This window comes from Oncorhynchus gorbuscha, unplaced genomic scaffold, assembly GCF_021184085.1.
Source record: "Oncorhynchus gorbuscha isolate QuinsamMale2020 ecotype Even-year unplaced genomic scaffold, OgorEven_v1.0 Un_scaffold_10685, whole genome shotgun sequence".
In the NCBI taxonomy this organism is placed as follows: domain Eukaryota; kingdom Metazoa; phylum Chordata; class Actinopteri; order Salmoniformes; family Salmonidae; genus Oncorhynchus; species Oncorhynchus gorbuscha.
Genome location: NW_025753404.1, coordinates 1 through 10,769, shown reverse-complemented (window position 1 = coordinate 10,769; position 10,769 = coordinate 1). Strand labels below are relative to the sequence as shown.

General features: G+C 42.8%; 1 pseudogene; it reads right to left on the bottom strand.

The window, feature by feature from the left end:
- Positions 1-9,314: 9,314 nt before the first annotated feature.
- LOC124030338 lies at positions 9,315-10,119 on the bottom strand (annotated as a pseudogene).
- Positions 10,120-10,769: the final 650 nt, after the last annotated feature.

Below are 10,769 nucleotides of genomic sequence, written 5' to 3'. Positions count from 1 at the left end.
CTAGCTAGGTAAACACCAATATGTACTCAGCTAGGTAAACAACAATATGTTCTGTACTAGCTTAGGTAAACACACAATATGTACTAGCTAGGTAAACACCAATATGTACTAGCTAGGTAAACACCAATGTGTTCTGTACTAGCTAGGTAAACACCAATGTGTTCTGTGCTAGCTAGGTAAACACCAATATGTTCTGTGCTAGCTAGGTAAACACCAATGTGTTCTGTGCTAGCTAGGTAAACAACAATATGTACTAGCTAGGTAAACACCAATATGTACTAGCTAGGTAAACAACAATATGTTCTGTACTAGCTAGGTAAACACCAATATGTACTAGCTAGGTAAACACCAATGTGTACTAGCTAGGTAAACACCAATGTGTTCTGTACTAGCTAGGTAAACACCAATGGGTTCGGTGCTAGCTAGGTAAACACCAATGTGTTCTGTACTAGCTAGGTAAACACCAATGTGTACTAGCTAGGTAAACACCAATATGTACTAGCTAGGTAAACACCATTGTGTTCTGTACTAGCTAGGTAAACACCAATATGTTCTGTGCTAGCTAGGTAAACAACAATATGTACTAGCTAGGTAAACACCAATATGTTCTGTGCTAGCTAGGTAAACACCAATATGTTCTGTGCTGGCTAGGTAAACCACAATATGTACTAGCTAGGTAAACAACAATATGTACTAGCTAGGTAAACACCAATATGTTCTGTGATAGCTAGGTAAACAACAATATGTACTAGCTAGGTAAACACCAATGTGTTCTGTACTAGCTAGGTAAACACCAATATGTTCTGTGATAGCTAGGTAAACACCAATGTGTTCTGTACTAGCTAGGTAAACACCAATATGTACTAGCTAGGTAAACACCAATGTGTTCTGTACTAGCTAGGTAAACACCAATATGTTCTGTGCTAGCTAGGTAAACACCAATGTGTTCTGTACTAGCTAGGTAAACACCAATATGTTCTGTGCTAGCTAGGTAAACACCAATATGTTCTGTGCTAGCTAGGTAAACAACAATATGTACTAGCTAGGTAAACACCAATGTGTTCTGCACTAGGTAGGTAAACACCAATGTGTTCTGTGCTAGCTAGGTAAACAACAATATGTACTAGCTAGGTAAACACCAATATGTACTAGCTAGGTAAACACCAATATGTTCTGTACTAGCTAGGTAAACAACAATATGTACTAGCCAGGTAAACACCAATATGTACTAGCTAGGTAAACACCAATGTGTTCTGTACTAGCTAGATAAACACCAATGTGTTCTGTGCTAGCTAGGTAAACACCAATATGTTCTGTGCTAGCTAGGTAAACACCAATGTGTTCTGTGCTAGCTAGGTAAACACCAATGGGTTCTGTGCTAGCTAGGTAAACACCAATGTTTTCTGTGATAGCTAGGTAAACACCAATGTGTTCTGTGCTAGCTAGGTAAACAACAATATGTACTAGCTAGGTAAACACCAATGTGTTCTGTACTAGCTAGGTAAACACCAATGGGTTCAAGAAGGTAAACATCAAATTTGTACTAGCTAGGTAAACACCAATGTGTTCTGTGCTAGCTAGGTAAACAACAAATATGTACTAGCTAGGTAAACAAATGTGTTCTGTACTAGCTAGGTAAACACCAATATAGTTCTGTGGTAGCTAGGTAACAACAATATGTACTAGCTAGGTAAAATTACCAATATGTACTAGCTAGGTAAACACCAATGTGTTCTGTTAGCTAGGTAAACACCAATATGTTCTGTGCTAGCTAGGTAAACACCAATGTGTTCTGTACTAGCTAGGTAAACACCAATATGTACTAGCTAGGTAAACACCAATGTGTTCTGTACCAGCTAGGTAAACATAATATGTTCTGTGCTAGCTAGGTAAACACCAATGTGTTCTGTACTAGCTAGGTAAACACCAATATGTTCTGTGCTAGCTAGGTAAACACCAACATGTTCTGTGCTAGCTAGGTAAACACCAATATGTTCTGTACTAGCTAGGTAAACACCAATATGTTCTGTGCTAGCTAGGTAAACACCAATATGTTCTGTGCTGGCTAGGTAAACCACAATATGTACTAGCTAGGTAAACACCAATGTGTTCTGTACTAGCTAGGTAAACACCAATATGTTCTGTGATAGCTAGGTAAACAACAATGTGTTCTGTACTAGCTAGGTAAACACCAATGTGTTCTGTGCTAGCTAGGTAAACACCAATATGTTCTGTGCTAGCTAGGTAAACAACAATATGTACAAGGTATGTTCTGTGCTAGCTAGGTAAACACCAATATGTTCTATAGCTAGGTAAACACCAATGTGTTCTGTACTAGCTAGGTAAACACCAATATGTTCTGTGCTAGCTAGGTAAACACCAATGTGTTCTGTACTAGCTAGGTAAACAACAATATGTTCTGTGCTAGCTAGGTAAACACCAATATGTTCTGTGCTAGCTAAGTAAACAACAATATGTACTAGCTAGGTAAACACCAATGTGTTCTGCACTAGGTAAAACCTAATATGTTCTGTGCTAGCAAGTAAACGCCAATGTGTTCTGTGCTAGCTAGGTAAACAACAATATGTACTAGCTAGGTAAACACCAATATGTTCTGTGCTAGCTAGGTAAACAACAATATGTTCTGTACTAGCTAGGTAAACAGCAATGTGTTCTCTACTACTAGGTAAACAGCAATATGTAAGCACCCAATATGTTTCTGTACTAGCTAGGTAAACACCAATGTGTTCTGTACTAGCTAGATAAACACCAATGTGTTCTGTGCAGCTAGGTAAAAGCACCAATATGTTCTGTGCTAGCTAGGTAAACACCAATGTGTTCTGTGCTAGCTAGGTAAACAACAATATGTTCTGTGCTAGCTAGGTAAACACCAATGTGTTTCTTCTGCTGATTGTGCTAGCTAGGTAAACACCAATGTGTTCTGTGCTAGCTAGGTAAACAGCAATATGTATAGCTAGGTAAACACCAATGTGTTCTGTACTAGCTAGGTAAACACCAATGGGTTCTGTACTAGCTAGGTAAACACCAATGTGTTCTGTTCTGTACTAGCTAGGTAAGCATAATGTGTTCTGTGCTAGCTAGGTAAACACTATGTATGTACTAGCTAGGTAAACACCAATGTGTTCTGTACTAGCTAGGTAAACACCAATATGTTCTGTGGTAGCTAGGTAAACACCAATGTGTTCTAGCTAGGTAAACAACAAGTAATAAGTACTAGCTAGGTAAACACCAATGTGTTTCTGCACTAGCTAGGTAAACACCAATATGTTCTGTGCTAGCTAGGTAAACACCAATGTGTTCTGTACTAGCTAGGTAAACAACAATATGTACTAGCTAGGTAAACACCAATGTGTTCTGTACTAGCTAGGTAAACACCAATGTGTTCTGTGCTAGCTAGGTAAACACCAATGTGTTCTGTACTAGCTAGGTAAACTAATATGTTTCTGTGCTAGCTAGGTAAAGCACCAATGTGTTCTGTACTAGCTAGGTAAACAGCAACAATATGTTCTGCCTAGCTAGGTAAACACCAATATGTTCTGTGCTAGCTAGGTAAACACCAATGTGTTCTGTACTAGCTAGGTAAACAACAATATGTTAGCTAGGTAAACACCAATGTGTTCTGTACTACTGGGTAAACACCAATATGTTCTGTGATAGCTAGGTAAACACCAATGTGTTCTGTACTAGCTAGGTAAACACCAATATGTTCTGTGCTAGCTAGGTAAACACCAATGTGTTCTGTGCTAGCTAGGTAAACAACAATATGTACTAGCTAGGTAAGCACCAATGTGTTCTGTGCTAGTAGGTAAACACCAATATGTTCTGTGATAGCTAGGTAAACACCAATGTGTTCTGTACTAGCTAGGTAAACACCAATATGTTCTGTGCTAGCTGCACCAATATGTTCTGTGCTAGCTAGGTAAACAACAATATGCTAGCTAGTAAAACACCAATGTGTTCTGTGATAGCTAAATGAAACAGTACTAGCTAGGTAAACACCAATGTGTTCTGTACTAGCTAGGTAAACACCAATATGTTCTGTGCTAGCTAGTGTTCTGTACTAGCTAGGTAAAGCAACAATATGTTCTAGCTAGGTAAACAGCAATAGCTAGTGCTAAGAGTAAACAATGTGTTCTGTACTAGCTAGGTAAACACCAATGTGTTCTCTACTAGCTAGGTAAACAACAATATGTACTAGCTAGGTAAACACCAATGGGTTCTGTGCTAGCTAGGTAAACAACAATATGTACTAGCTAGGTAAACATAATGTGTTCTGTGCTAGCTAGGTGACACAATGTGTTCTGTACTAGCTAGGTAAACACCAATGTGTTCTCTACTAGCTAGGTAAACAACAATATGTACTAGCTAGGTAAACAGCAATGTGTTCTGTACTAGCTAGGTAAACACACCAATGTGTTCTGTACTAGCTAGGTAAACAACAATATACTAGCTAGGTAAACACCAATGTGTTCTGCTAGGTAAACACCAATGTGTTCTGTACTAGCTAGGTAAACACCAATATGTTCTGTGATAGCTAGGTAAACACCAATGTGTTCTGTGCTAGCTAGGTAAACACCAATATGTTCTGTACTAGCTAGGTAAACACCAATATGTTCTGTGCTAGCTAGGTAAACACCAATGTGTTCTGTGCTAGGTAAAGCGCCAATGTGTTCTGTGATAGCTAGGTAAACAGCAATATGTACTAGCTAGGTAAACACCAATATGTTCTGTGCTAGCTAAGGTAAACACCAATGTGTTCTGTACTAGCTAGGTAAACAACAATATGTACTAGCTAGGTAAACACCAATGTGTTTCTGTACTAGCTAGAGTAAACACCAATGGGTTCGGTGCTAGCTAGGAAGTAAACACCAATGTGTTCTCTACTAGCTAGGTAAACAACAATGTACTAGCTAGAGTAAGCACCAATGTGTTCTGTGCTAGCTAGGTAAACAACAATATGTACTAGCTAGGTAAACACCAATGTGTTCTGTACTAAGCTAGGTAAACATAATATGTTCTGTGGTAGCTAGGTAAACAACAATATGTTCTCTGCTGCTAGTAAACAACAATATGTACTAGCTAGGTAAACACCAATGTGTTCTGTACTAGCTAGGTAAACACCAATATGTTCTGTGCTAGCTAGGTAAACACCAATGTGTTCTGTACTAGCTAGGTAAACAACAATATGTACTAGCTGAGTAAAGCACCAATGTGTTCTGTGCTAAACACCAATGTGTTCTGCTAGCTAGGTAAACACCAATATGTTCTGTGCTAGCTAGGTAAACACCAATGTGTTCTGTACTAGCTAGGTAAACACCAATATGTTCTGTGCTAGCTAGGTAAACACCAATATGTTCTGTGCTAGCTAGGTAAACACCAATATGTTCTGTGCTAGCTAGGTAAACACCAATGTGTTCTGTGATAGCTAGGTAAACAACAATATGTACTAGCTAGGTAAACACCAATGGGTTCTGTGCTAGCTAGGTAAACACCAATGGGTTCTGTGCTAGCTAGGTAAACACCAATGTGTTCTGTACTAGCTAGGTAAACAACAATGTGTTCTGTGATAGCTAGGTAAACAACAATATGTACTAGCTAGGTAAACACCAATGTGTTCTGTGCTAGCTAGGTAAACACCAATGTGTTCGCTACTAGCTAGGTAAACAACAATGTGTACTAGCTAGGTAAACAACAATATGTGCTAGCTAGGTAAACACCAATATGTACTAGCTAGGTAAACACCAATGTGTTCTGTACTAGCTAGGTAAACACCAATATGTTCTGTGCTAGCTAGGTAAACACCAATGTGTTCTGTACTAGCTAGGTAAACACCAATATGTTCTGTGCTAGCTAGGTAAACACCAATGTGTTCTGTGCTAGCTAGGTAAACACCAATGTGTTCTGTGATAGCTAGGTAAACAACAATATGTACTAGCTAGGTAAACACCAATATGTTCTGTGCTAGCTAGGTAAACACCAATGTGTTCTGTGCTAGCTAGGTAAACAACAATATGTACTAGCTAGGTAAACAACAATATGTACTAGCTAGGTAAACACCAATATGTTCTGTGCTAGCTAGGTAAACACCAATGTGTTCTGTGCTAGCTAGGTAAACACCAATATGTACTAGCTAGGTAAACACCAATGTGGTCTGTGCTAGCTAGGTAAACAACAATGTGTTCTGTGCTAGCTAGGTAAACAACAATATGTACTAGCTAGGTAAACAGCAATGTGTTCTGTGCTAGCTAGGTAAACATATCTTTCTCTGAAAATGAATGAATGAATTTGTGATTAGAAAACAGAACTTCTGGAATGCTCCTGAATTCCTTCCCCTCTGTCGCTCCTCCTTCCCTCCGCTCCTCCTTCCCTTCGCTCTGCTTATTTAAACTTTATTTAACGAGGCAAGTCAGTTAAGAACAAATTATTATTTACAATGACGGCCTACCAGGGAACAGTGGGTTAACTGGTCTAGGAACAGTGGGTTAACTGGTCTAGGAACAGTGGGTTAACAGCCTTGTTCAGGGGCAGAACGACTGATTGTTACCTTGTCAGCTCAGGGATTTGATCTTGCAACCTTTCGGTTACTAGTCTAACGCTCTAATCCCTAGGCTAACTGCCCCCAGGTGTGTGTAGTGTCTGTATGCAGTGTGTATATGCAGTGTGTATATGTATTGTGTGTATGTAGTGTCTGTATGCAGTGTGTGTATGTAGTGTGTGTATGTAGTGTATGTATGCAGTGTCTGTATGCAGTGTGTGTATGTAGTGTCTGTATGCAGTGTGTGTATGTAGTGTGTGTATGTAGTGTCTATATGTAGTGTGTGTATGTAGTGTGTGTATGCAGTGTCTATATGTAGTGTGTGTATGCAGTGTGTGTATGTAGTGTCTATATGTAGTGTGTGTATGTAGTGTCAATATGTAGTGTGTGTATGTAGTGTCTATATGTAGTGTGTGTATGCAGTGTCTATATGTAGTGTGTGTATGTAGTGTCTGTATGTAGTGTGTGTATGTAGTGTGTGTATGCAGTGTGTGTATGTAGTTTGTGTATGTAGTGTCTGTATGTATTGTCTGTATGCAGTGTGTGTATGTAATGTCTGTATGCAGTGTGTGTATGTAGTGTCTGTATGCAGTGTGTGTATGTAGTGTCTGTATGCAGTGTGTGTATGTAGTGTGTGTATGTGTTCATATATCAGTGTTGTGTGTCTAGCACTAGTGTGTATGTGTTCATATATCAGTGTTGTGTGTCTAGCACTAGTGTGTATGTGTTCATGTATCAGTGTTGTGTGTCTAGCACTAGTGTGTATGTGTTCATGTATCAGTGTTGTGTGTCTAGCACTAGTGTGGTCCTGAGAAAAGGAAGGCATATGGTTGAAAAGGCTTCAATTCAAAAAGGATGATTGGGTTTGAGGTTTCTCCCTGGGCTGTAATGCATAACTCTGTGAAACGTGTCAGGAAGCTGCTACAGGAATCTGTTACAGGCTTCCACAACTTTTATTACACCTTTATATACACATACTTGTATTCACTCTCTCTGTTCTCTCTGTTCTCTCTGGTCTCTCTGTTCTCTCTGTTCTCTCTGTTCTCTCTGTTCTCTCTGTTCTCTCTGTTCTCTACCCTGTCTCTCTGTTCTCTCTGTTCTCTACCCTGTCTCTCTGTTCTCTCTGTTCTCTCTGTTCTCTACCCTGTCTCTCTGTTCTCTCTGTTCTCTACCCTGTCTCTCTGTTCTCTCTGTTCTCTCTGTTCTCTACCCTGTCTCTCTGTTCTCTCTGTTCCCTCTGTTCTCTCTGTTCTCTCTGTTCTCTACCCTGTCTCTCTGTTCTCTCTGTTCTCTCTGTTCTCTCTGTTCTCCACCCTGTCTCTCTGTTCTCTCTGTTCTCTCTGTTCTCTACCCTGTCTCTCTTCTCTCTGTTCTCTCTGTTCTCTACCCTGTCTCTCTGTTCTCTACCCTGTCTCTCTGTTCTCTCTGTTCTCTACCCTGTCTCTCTGTTCTCTCTGTTCTCTCTGTTCTCTCTGTTCTCTACCCTGTCTCTCTGTTCTCTACCCTGTCTCTCTGTTCTCTCTGTTCTCCACCCTGTCTCTCTGTTCTCTACCCTGTCTCTCTGTTCTCTCTGTTCTCTACCCTGTCTCTCTGTTCTCTCTGTTCTCTACCCTGTCTCTCTGTTCTCTCTGTTCTCTACCCTGTTCTCTCTGTTCTCTCTGTTCTCTCTGTTCTCTACCCTGTTCTCTCTGTTCTCCACCATGTCTCTCTGTTCTCTCTGTTCTCTCTGTTCTCTAACCTGTCTCTCTGTTCTCTCTGTTCTCTACCCTGTTCTCTCTGTTCTCTACCCTGTCTCTCTGTTCTCTACCCTGTCTCTCTGTTCTCTACCCTATTCTCTCTGTTCACTCTGTTCTCTACCCTGTCTCTCTGTTCTCTACCCTGTTCTCTCTGTTCTCTACCCTGTCTCTCTGTTCTCTCTGTTCTCTACCCTGTCTCTCTGTTCTCTACCCTGTCTCTCTGTTCTCTACCCTGTTCTCTCTGTTCTCTCTGTTCTCTACCCTGTCTCTCTGTTCTCTCTGTTCTCTACCCTGTCTCTCTGTTCTCTCTGTGCTCTACCCTGTCTCTCTGTTCTCTCTGTTCTCTCTGGTCTCTACCCTGTCTCTCTGGTCTCTACCCTGTCTCTCTGTTCTCTCTGTTCTCTACCCTGTCTCTCTGTTCTCTACTCTGTTCTCTCTGTTCTCTACCCTGTCTCTCTGTTCTCTCCCCTATCTCTCTGTTCTCTACCCTGTCTCTCTGTTCTCTACCCTGTCTCTCTGTTCTCTCTGTTCTCTCTGGTCTCTACCCTGTCTCTCTGTTCTCTCTGTTCTCTACCCTGTCTCTCTGTTCTCTACCCTGTCTCTCTGTTCTCTCTGTTCTCTACCCTGTCTCTCTGTTCTCTCCCCTATCTCTCTGTTCTCTACCCTGTCTCTCTGTTCTCTACCCTGTCTCTCTGTTCTCTCTGGTCTCTACCCTGTCTCTCTGGTCTCTACCCTGTCTCTCTGTTCTCTCTGTTCTCTACCCTGTCTCTCTGTTCTCTACTCTGTTCTCTCTGTTCTCTACCCTGTCTCTCTGTTCTCTACCCTGTCTCTCTGTTCTCTCTGTTCTCTACCCTGTCTCTCTGTTCTCTCCCCTATCTCTCTGTTCTCTACCCTGTCTCTCTGTTCTCTACCCTGTCTCTCTGTTCTCTACCCTGTCTCTCTGTTCTCTCTGTTCTCTACCCTGTCTCTCTGTTCTCTCTGTTCTCTACCCTGTCTCTCTGTTCTCTACCCTGTCTCTCTGTTCTCTACCCTGTCTCTCTGTTCTCTCTGTTCTCCACCCTGTCTCTCTGTTCTCTACCCTGTCTCTCTGTTCTCTCTGTTCTCCTCCCTGTCTCTCTGTTCTCACTCTCTATCTCTCCACATCATTCGTGACCACCCCCCAGGGGTGGAAGTGTCCAGGGTCCAGTAGGAAGGTTCCTATCCAATACAGGACCCGTGAGTACCAGTGTAGTCCGTCCCCTTGTATAGTCCCTAGGCCAGTCCAGCTGTACAGCAGGCGGAGGGGACCAAATGCCCAGTGCGCCATGTGGTGCTGGTCCATAGCAGCGCAGCACGAGGCTAAAACGCCGTCCACCACCAGTGAGCCGTGGCGTGTCAGGGGGCGAAGGCCTCGATGTCCACCTGGATGTGGATCCAGGCGACTGGGGAGAGGTGGGCTTGTAGTCCCTTGTCTCCACCTGCGGTCAGCACACACTGCCCTGGCCGTACGCCGCTGGCGTACATAGTCCGTGTGACAACCCCATTGGACGATTCGCCGACTGAACAGTTACCCTCGGTCACGAACACAAGATGAGCCGCGGTGAGGGTCAGGTTCGCTCCCGTCTCTGTTCCCAACACGTAGAACTGTTTCCTGGCTGCAGGCTCGTGGTCCAGGAAGGTCAGGAACTCACTGTAGACAAGCTCTCCTCCGCTCCCATCAACCCCCCGAGGAGGACAGGACACGGTCACCCGGCTGGAGGTCCTGAACCGCCCTGCTGCTCCCGTCTTCCAGCGTCACCAGGGAACGACCTGGGAAACAACCTCCGGTCTTAGCTGCTACTGAGTGCTCTGAGAGAGAGAGAGAGAGAGAGAGAGAGAGAGAGAGAGAGAGAGAGAGAGAGAGAGAGAGAGAGAGAGAGAGAGAGAGAGAGAGAGAGAGAGAGAGAGAGAGAGAGAGAGAGAGAGAGACAGAGAGAGAGACAGAGAGAGACAGAGGGGGAGACAGACAGAGAGAGAGACAGAGACCGAGAGAGACAGAGAGAGAGAGAGAGAGAGAGAGAGAGAGAGAGAGAGAGAGCAGAGAGAGAGAGACAGAGAGAGAGACAGAGAGAGAGACAGAGAGAGAGACAGAGAGGAGACAGACAGAGAGAGAGACAGAGAGAGAGACCGAGAGAGAGACAGAGAGAGAGAGAGAGAGAGAGAGAGAGAGAGAGAGAGACACAGACACAGACACAGACAGACAGAGACACAGACAGAGACACAGACAGACAGACAGACAGACAGACAGACAGACAGACAGACAGACAGACAGACAGACAGACAGACAGACAGACAGACAGACAGACAGACAGACAGACAGACAGACAGACAGACAGACAGACAGACAGACAGACAGACAGACATATTGAGGACTGTTAAGAAGTGTAGACTTTGACACAAGACCTGAAGGTAAACTGACATAAAGAGGTTCCATCAATAGGCCAGTGGGTTGATACCTT